The sequence below is a fragment of the Alexandromys fortis genome, unplaced genomic scaffold, assembly GCF_014885135.2.
Source record: "Alexandromys fortis isolate MF-2015 unplaced genomic scaffold, M_Fortis_MF-2015_v1.1 scaffold_33, whole genome shotgun sequence".
Classification (NCBI taxonomy): domain Eukaryota; kingdom Metazoa; phylum Chordata; class Mammalia; order Rodentia; family Cricetidae; genus Alexandromys; species Alexandromys fortis.
This window is the reverse complement of record NW_026067917.1, coordinates 9,884,327-9,894,428: the sequence shown is the minus strand read 5'-3', so window position 1 is coordinate 9,894,428 and position 10,102 is coordinate 9,884,327. Positions and strand designations below refer to the sequence as shown.

The window sequence follows — 10,102 nt, the reverse complement described above, 5'->3', positions numbered from 1 at the left end:
TTTTTAACCATCCTAAGAATACCATTGCCTTTACTAATTGATCTGAAGACTGTCCTTAGACTTTATGACTTGTTTGTTCTAGAGTTGTGCATATATGCAGATGATATTGTCTGTGCCCTAGCTGATTGATGTGGATGATTTTTAAAGGAAGAATTCGAGGCTTGAGTTAAACATAATTTGGAATATTAATCTTAAACTTTCTTAATTATCAAACAATAAATCACTTACTTGTGTTTTAAAAAAGACCTATAAAGTTTGAAAGAGAAAGCTTTATTTTTTTCTGATGCTATACACACACATATAAAAACAAAGTGAAAATATCCTTTGAATGCCATGCTGTGTTACTGAACTTGAATAATTAACATGAAGTTGTTCACTTCCTACATTGCTGTGATTCATATAAACTGTTGTACATCTCGCCGGTCATACTACACATGCTCAGTAAGCTTTTTATAAGGATTTTTATTTTCAATAAGCGAATCATTGAACATATATTGTTTGAACTTAAGCCTTGAAGTATTTATCTTGAAAGGTCAGCAGTAAATGTGTTAAAATTTTAAGACTCCTGTTACTTCCTATTAATTATTAATCTCTGTTGAAAAGAGGTCTGTAGTCAAGGTAACCAGAAGAAGCAAGTGAATTGTGTGATCACAAGAAGCTTTACCCTGTCTGCCTGCATCACCACAGTGTGGACTGTGCCTTCTCTTTGTCTTGGCATCCAAATCTAAGCATGCTTTGACCTTCTTTCTTTACCTTTCTGAGAAACATTATTTCAACATGTCATTTACATTTTCTGGAAATAATTTGGTAATAATAACCAGAACTTGTGCTTCTGTGACTATGGTCAGTCAAATAAGGCTATGCTTTCTAAATTACTTTTCTCAAAAGTTGCTTTGAAGTCAAATGAATGTAGAATTGATCTCCAGAGATGAGAAACTGCAAGAATATATATTTTTGTGTGTTCTAAAAGTTTCCTAACACTATTGTTTTGACAAGATTTATGTGAGAAAGCAATGATGTGGGAGTGATTTCTTATTAATAAAGAAACTGCCTTAGTCCATTTGATAGGCCCACCCTTAGGTGGGAGGAGAAAACAGAACAGGATGCTGGGAGAAAGAAGCTGAGTCAGGTGTCGCCATGATTCTCCCACTCCAGACAGACACAGGTTAAGATCTTTCCTGGTAAGCCAGCTTGTGGGCTACACAGATTATTAGAAATGGGTTAGATTAATATATAAGAGCTATCCAATAAGAAACTGGAACTTATGGGCCAGGCAGTGTTTAAAAGAATACAGTTTCCATGTAATTATTTCGGGCATAAGCTAGCCATGCGGGCGGCCGGGTGCCGGGGATGCAGCCCCACCGCTCCTAATTCAACAAAGCAATATTTGCTTTGTTTGTTTTAAAAGATGATTGCAGAACTATTATAAATTCTTTTGTAATTTCACAGTAGTGTTTACAAGCAAAGTGACAACCTACACAAATGCCTTTCTTTTTACAGTATAAGATTTTGAGGAGATGGGTACATCACTTTAAAGATCACCATCTATTCTATGTCACAGTGTGCAGTCCATGCTTTTCTGAAGAGACCATTTCTCATGGTGAATATACTTGCTCCAGAATATATGGCAATGATATTGAAAAAACAGAAGATTTTGGGTTTTTCCTGATGTTGTTCTTGTTGCCATTTTGATCTCTGCCATGATCTTAGTTATATCTATACTTGGGCTACTGGTGGCCAAAGGGTATGGGGATACAACTGATAATAAAGTAGCTAATAAAGTGTCTTAATAACTTGTTTAGAAAATAATATCTGATAGCATGCTTATAATCCAGGACAGTTTAGAATTTGAGTAGTGGTGTCCTTAACAAAAAAACATTGATAAATTATCAGAGTTGTTTTTCTTTAAAAAAATAAAAATCAAAGGTTGTAGCTGACACAAATTACAGGGGAAAGATTGTGTGGTCAGTCACCTCTTGTTCCAAAAAAAAGAGATGTTTGAAACTAGAAGGGAAATATGAAAAGGCACAATGACAAAGTATTTAAGCCTATGAGGAAGGATTTGATCTGTTCCAACTTGTCTTGAATCTCTGATATACCTATCAGGCTAGAGAAAAACATGACACATACCAGTAAGTCTACAAGTGTTAGGATCCAAGAATCTGGAATAATCCACCATAAAAATCTGGTTTCAATCCAGCCAAAATTTATTTAGAAAAAACAATATATCAGGGAGACAACAGGTTTCAAGCTCCAGACCGCTTCCCTGAGATGAGGGTAGCAGTCAGTTAAAAAACAAAACAAACACACACACACACACACACACACACACACACACACACACACAAAAAGACAGTTCCAGAGTCCCATCTAATCATCATACAAACAGGGAAAAGCAGTTTCCATAGCGATATACTTCCAGCCTATCAGGGAATTGTGCTTTGGGATTACCAGTCAGAAGAGAATTCAGTGTTAGTGATTTGACCTCATTCTACACACCTGTGCAAAGGGTTTGGGGGTTGCAGCCTGGCCTCAGGAAATTGTGGGCAAAAACTCAGAGTAAAACAAACTGGAACAAAATGAACTTCATTTGCCAACTAGACTCTAACAGGGGAAACTAACTGCATTAAGTAATGTCTTACTTTTTTCCACTGGATCCTTAAAAGATAGTTCCAAAAATTAATCGATAATATGCTTCCCAAATTTTCTTGCACCTAGACTAGTGGTTATCAACTGTTCTAATGCTATGGTTCTTTAATACATTTTGTCATGTCATGGTGACCCCACACCATAAAATTATTTTTGCTGCTACTCCATAATAGTAATTTTACTAATGTTATGAAACATAATGTAAATATTTGTGTCTTCTAATGGTCCTAGGTGACTCCTGTGGGCTCCTTTTGACCCCAAAGAAGTCACGACCCAGATGTTGAGACTTATACAGACTCTAGATTCTAGAAATTTAAAAGTAAAACAACAACTTATTATTTTTTCATATAATACAGAATGGCAACACCCACAAAATCTATACAGGTTCAAAACAGTAAGTAGTGCTTCCAGCACTGAAAAAAGGAAATATATACTGTGTACCAGCCCTAATCAAGAAGCTATTGGCAATTGATACCTGCATCAAAATGGAAAATTAGTTTTCTCCAACAGAATGTCTCTGGGCATATTAACCTTACTCCAGAGCAGGTCATATATGCCCTAGGAGTAGGCTGACCAACACAAAACAAATTCCATTCCATGTTTGTTTGGTTTTTTTTTTTTGTTGTTGTTGCTGTGGGTGTGGTTTTGTTGGTTTTTTTTTTGTGTGTGTGTGTTTGTGAACTTAATAAATTTTAATACTTCCCACCTCCACCCCAAGAGCAGTTCAGCAGTATCAATCAGGTGTATCACTGGAAGAGAAAGCTCACATATCAGGTAGCAAGTGAGCAAAGATTCCAAATTTAGAGTAAACAGAGAATAGTAGTCTATGATTCATGACAGTAGAAGCAAAGGAGCTGCTCACTACTTCAAGGGCATGGCACTTACCCCAAATGAGAACAATGTGTGAGGTCTTGGCTAGCATACTCTATTATGTCACTTCCAGATTTATTCATTCTGGCCTGCTCTGAACCCAGGAAGTGTTTGTTTACCAAATGAACTTGTAAGGACTATTCACCAAATGGGCTATTTTATCATATGGACTACTGTTGGTTGCTTTATCAGTATCTGTGCTACTTTTCTGAAAAATTTGATATTAAAGATTTCAAGCACCCATTTAATCTGTTATTTATAGTATAAACACAGTAAATATATAGTTATTGTTTTCAAATAGGATTAGTGCCGTTTTCATTTTTAAGCTGTTAGTTTAGCAAACTAAAACTTGCAAAATTGGTATGACTTACAAAGATAAAAAACGGAGCCCACAATTTCTATAACCTAATTCTGAAGACCTGGGTCCTTCCCTTTCAAGGCAATCTGTGGATTCATGTGTATGTGCATAGGTGTTTATTTCTCTGTGCATATGAATGCTAAATACCCAAATGGGACAGACTCCACCCCCACAAAAGTAAATCTCAAAATGCAAAGATTAGAGGAAACACTGAAGGCATCATAATGAAATGAGGCATTGCTTATTGGAGAATGGCAAAGTGACAGCATTCCTCAACAGAAACCATAGCAACCAGGAGCAACTGACACCACACTTCTCATGTGCCAGACAATAATCACTAAATTCCGTATCTGAACAAAAGATCCTTCAGGACAAAGAAATTTTCAGATGAAGGGAAACCATGAGAATCATTGACTAGTTCAAGCCTACCAGCAAAGAGTGACTAACGGGAGCAAGTACTAAGATGTCAGAATATGGTCCAAGAAAGGAGTTGTGCGAGAATTCTGAGTGTTTATGCAAAAATTCAAGTAAATAAAGAAAGAAGAAAAATAAAAAAAAGACCAAGACAAGAGTCTTGTGACCTCAATTTCTTCAAAATTCTTCTTGGAGTGTTCTTCTGTTCTCCTCCCAAGTATAGTAGATAGCAATGAGTTTACTTGACATTATTAATACACCTGGTTGTTGTTTATATACTTCTATGGAAAAGCTTGCTTTTGCTGTATTTAGCCTGTCTACCATGTGAAGCTTGCCCTTGTGATTGTACACTTTATTCATATTACTCTTAACCCTGAGTATAAATTGTCTGATGCTCTGAATAAAGTTGGCTATTCTATGAGACTTTACTCTGTCCCATTTATTAGTTGCATTCTCCCAGGTCCCACCACCTCTAGAGTAGTAAACACAGATTTCAGAAAAGAAGGAAATTTGAAACAGGGTGACCCTTTGATGTGGGATTCCCCCCTCTATATGCTGAGTAACATTGGTGAATAAAGAAACTGCCTTGGCCTGTTGATAGGGTAGAACTTAGGTAGGCAGGGAAAACTAAACGGAATTCTGGGAGAAAGGAGGCAGTCATAGAGAAGCCATGGTGCTGCGGCTGGAGTCAGACATGCTGAAACTTTGCTGGTAGACTACAACCTCTTGGTGATGCACAGATTAATGAAGATGGGTTAAATTAAGCTGTAAGAGTTAGCCAATAAGAAGGTAGAGCTAATGGGCCAAGCAATGATTTAAATAATATAGTTTCTGTGTGATTATTTCGGGGCTAAGCAGCTGGGAACTAACAGCCTCCTCTTACAACCCTTCACAACTTAGATGCGGTTTCAGATATGTTGCCGTTTAGCCATAGAGTGACGTAATTCCACCTTTGGCAGTCTGTACAGCCCATTTTGACTGGCAATACAGTTCCATGATGATTCACCTGCCTGGCATGCCTGACACACTGAGTTCATGCTGGAACTAAATGAAAAAGATGATATAAATAAAAAATAATCACAGAATTCTGCAATGTGTAAAAACGAAGCTGAATTCAATAGACCAGGCTTTCTTTGATGACTCTGAAAACTCATTTTACAACCGAAGGAAAAATTATCCCACCATCTGATGTGGTGCTTGTTATGTGTGGAAATAATACCTGAGGCTATTATATTGTAAAATTGAAGCAGTTAAAAGATTCTAAATGGAAGCAAGCTTTCAACACTTCACTTGAAGTGGCAAAGCGCAGATACCAAAAGCTGCAGTAAGTTGTAGGCATATACTGTAAAATCTTCAGTTACTGTGATAGCTGGGCACAGCTTGGAGACACTACAAATCAAAATGAGTTCCTCTGGAAGTTCAGAAGCACACCAATTATGTGGGATAGATGGAGATGTACTACAATGTTTCCATCACAAGCCACAGATATGGGGTACCCAGCAACAAAACTGACTGCAGGTTTAGAAAAGTTCTGATATTGAAAAAGCCAGTTGCAAATGGGAAGGAATTTGGAATTTGAGGCTTTTACCAGGAAGAACTTGGAATGACACATAGTCATTATAATATATATTATATAATTATCTATCTATCTATATGCATATATTATACACACACACACACCCAGTCAATCACACTCAAAAGTGAAAAGACAAAGGCCAGCACAAGCTAAAAGCAAGCGAGAAGGCTGCTATGAACTATCAGTCGTATGCTTCACACTGACAAAAGCACCTGATTCAGGGGAAGTAAATGGAATAGGAAGTGCAGTATGAAAGACATATGAAAAGAGTTGTGGGTTTCTATACTTGGAATTAAGTTTTCCTGAACCATGCCTTTAATCCTCTCAGTAGCTCTTGTGGCTAGAAACTTCAGCTCTATCTTGTAAATAATATAACTGAGGCAGTTATTTTGAAATGTTGGATAAAATAATATAGGCAAACAAGTGTAATGGATGCTATGCCTATGGTCAGCTTTTATACGTCTTGCTCATGGCAGGATTATCCAGCTCAACAGAGAAAAGAAAGCAAGAATAATCCCTCAGCCATCTCCTTCCACTAATGATGCTTAGCATAGATGCGCTCAGCCCATGGTCATAACAAACCGCATATAATTTTAGTATTAGAGGAAGAGATTTTCTAAAATAAAACAAATCAGAACCTTGGTATTCTGAGAGCACAAGGAGATTGGAAAATAAATAAGCAAAGGCCAAAGGTGGAAGAAATGAGTCATGAAGAGGAATCAATTCTGTTGAATTATTACTGTCTCATTTGCTGCTATTACTTGTTAAATCTTCAATGACTGTTGAATGGAAGTGGTGAATTTTCACGACTCAGATGTACATTTTACAGAAACACAGCAATGAATCTTCTTCGTCGTGAAAGCTTGGTGACTCTTACCCTGAGGTTTAGCATTATTGCCCACAATCATATTGAATGGATGTATAAAATAGGAGGACTAATCATTGGGATTTGGAGAGACTAAATTAATGGCATAAACACAATAATCCTATATTTTCTTGAATTTTACAAAGTGTTCATTTTTGCATGTATGTGAATTTTTGCCTCGTTTAGTAAAATTATCAATAATGGAAGTCTTGAGAATGTCACAGTCTCTACTTTCCACCAGAAATTTGCCTTTGCTTGTGTCAATTTGTTGAACCCTCAATAGAAAATGAACAAAGAATTTATCATATTCTTATGGGACCTGCGTGAAATCCTAGAGCCAGATCAAAGAACAGTCCTACTTAAATGAAGCCACAGTTACCAGGTAGAACAAAGAACAATACACCTTTGCAAGCCTTTAAATACTATGGCAAAAATCTAAAATTGAGGAACTATGGTAGAAAGGTATGAACAGTTGGTATTGGGTAAGAGAAGGAATATCTGAAACGTTCATTACAACCTATAGCAAGCTGCAACCCAGCTAACAGTGAAACACAGAATGCAAACAAACCCTTAGTCCATGGGGGCAGAATGCTGAGGATTCCCACCATGCACAGCAGAGGCAAAGACAGAAGACTGCTTTCCCAAGAAGGAAATGTTCTAAAAGTAAGCTCTTCTATCAATATATCATTCAAGTTGAAGTCAAAGAATGCATCTGGGAAATGGGATTTTATTTTTTAATTAAATGAGAATGCAAAATACAGATCTTTTACAACTTTATGTTAAATTATTGATATTATCATGAGGGCTTTAATTTGATTTTTCCAAGGCATACACAGGTTAACAAATTAACTCTGTCTAAATCTTTAGAATGATTGAAATGTTTATCATTGTACAAAATACCAATTTACAAGGCATCAGTTTTATAATAAATGTTTGTCAGCCTTTCTTAATAGTTAACACTTGGGAATCAGAAATTTTATTTTATTACATTTTAGGCAGATTAATTCATTACTATTGTCCAGGCTCCAATTTTTCTATACTGAAATTAGAACTACTGAGACATTTTCACTTGCTCTTTTAATAGAGAATTAATTTCTTTTTCAATGTGAGGCTATCCTAAAAGCTTGCAAAACACTTTTTGTACATAGAGTTCTTCATGGCATGTCCCACATAAATCACTGCATATTATTACACTATTAGTACATATTAGTACACTATATTCTCTTTTTATAACTAACAGTAAAGAATGCCAAACTTCTGAGGTAGCTCACAGTCTCTTAGAAAAGTTTCTGATTAAGATTTTATAGGCTTTCAAATACTGGAAATCTTAGTGTTTCCATCTGTTCCTTGAGATGAAATTTTTATAGGGATAGAAAGGAATTATCTTTGTGGTGTTCTCTTGCCAAATCTGAAATAAAATTTTCTGGGAAAAGTGTGATTCACCATTGATTGCCTAGGGATATAATAGCTTTATTTCAAGATTGATATTAAACAGAAACACAGAAATGAAATTTAGACAACACCTTGTATGTTTTACAGTACAGAGATTATTGCACACATTAGACTTGATTTTGGATGTCATTTTTCAATTTCAAGAAGGCCTCAATTGTATTATAAGGGAGGCCTCATGTTCTCTTTGTAAAATTCTAAATGAAGTAACTCAAGCTAAATACCTTTTAGTAGTAGCCACCACTCTGACTTGACTTTTAAGTTTATGATTAGAGGGCCAGGAAAGGGGAGTCAAACAAGGGGGAAGTAGATAGAGGGGGTTGTTTTGTTGGTCTCTTTTACTAAAAACTTCTTGTCCCATAATTTCTTGTCACACAATATGGCCTTCTCCAGTTCAAAGGTATCAAAAATTTCAAAGATTGAAAATTATATCACTTGTTTAAGGTTTGAGATATCGTGTAGGAGCTTTCTGAGTACAACTGTACCGTGAAACAGGAAACAAACAAGTAGATCAAAAATTACATCAAAAATGAAGGGACTTGGATAAAAGTACCAAAATCCAGTGGAATGTAGGAAGATGATGTCCAGAGGGCTACAGCATGCAGAGTAATTCATACCATTGCATGATGCATTTCTCAAGGTGCTAGAAAAGAGTTGAGAGGCTACAGATAGAGTGAATAATTTTTACAGAGCTAGAAGGCTAATTAATTGCCCTGATTTGATTTGATTATTATTCATTGTGTTCATTTATCAAGTTATGATGATGTACCATATAAATATCCATGATTATATATCAATCAAAATACATTTTTAAGAAGATGAAAAAGACATCAAAAAAAAGTAACTACACAGCCACAAAGATGATCCTCAAGTGCATTTTAAATAGAAGAAGCCAGACTCAAAAGATAAATCATATTCATAGGTTAACCAAAAGAAATCTATAAAAATCCAGATTCATAATGTTCTCTGAGTGTTCAGGTACAAGACTATTTTGTATCAGTTGGTAGTAGGCCCAACAGCTCTTCTTTTTGATCAACTGGGATTTTCTGAAATATGGTCCATTCATTGCAAAGAGAAATTTCCTTGATAAGGAGTAAGGATTATACTTATGTATCTCTGAGTATAAGGTCACATATTCAGAATGTACTTAAGGATTCCTGGTTTAATAAGTGGTATTGCTGGGTCTTGAGGAAGATTGTTTCCTAATTTTCTGAGAAATTGCCATACTGATGGATATCCAAAGGTACTGTACCAGCATGCATTCCCACCAGCAATGCAGAAGTGTTCCCTTTACCCCACATCCTCTCCAGCATACATTGTCATCAGTGTTTTTGATGTTGGCCATTCTTACAGGTGTAAGATGGAATCTCAGAGTTGTTTTGATTTGCATTTCTCTGATGAGTAAGGATGTTGAACATTTCCTTAAGTGTCTTTCAGCCATTTTCTCACTTCTGTTGAGAGTTCTCTCTTTGGGTCTGTACTCCATTTTTTATTGGATTATTTTTTTCTTTTGGTGACCAATTTCTTGAGTTCTTTGTATATTTTGGAGATCAGCCCTCTGTCTGATGTGGGATTGGTGAAGATCTTTTCCCATTCTGTAGGCTGTCGTTTTGTCTTATTGACGGTATGCTTTGCTTTACAGAAGCCTTTCAGTTTCAGGAGGTACCATTTGTTAATTGTTTCTCTCAGTGTCCTAAAGAATACCAATTTATAATAGCTGATGCAGTAGTTGATGTCCCCAATCCTAGAGCTCAAGAGGCTGGGGAAGGTCAATTGCTGTGAGACAGGAATTAGCCTGAGCTCCTTGTGAGTTCCAGGCCAGCCTGAACTATAATGTGAAAGTTTGTCTCAAAGGAAAGAGACAGACAAACTAAGAGCAATATTTTAGCATGTTTCCCCTTTGTATTTTGAGTCAAGTCAT

At 36.2% G+C, this 10,102-nt stretch overlaps 1 long non-coding RNA gene across 1 annotated transcript in view; it reads left to right on the top strand.

The window, feature by feature from the left end:
• Positions 1-1,094: 1,094 nt before the first annotated feature.
• Positions 1,095-10,102, top strand: part of LOC126500267 (uncharacterized) — a 60,921-nt gene continuing 51,913 nt past the window's right edge. Inside the window, exon 1 of the long non-coding RNA XR_007591285.1 lies at positions 1,095-1,181. This is a non-coding gene — a long non-coding RNA (uncharacterized lncRNA). The remainder of the gene's footprint in view (positions 1,182-10,102) is intronic.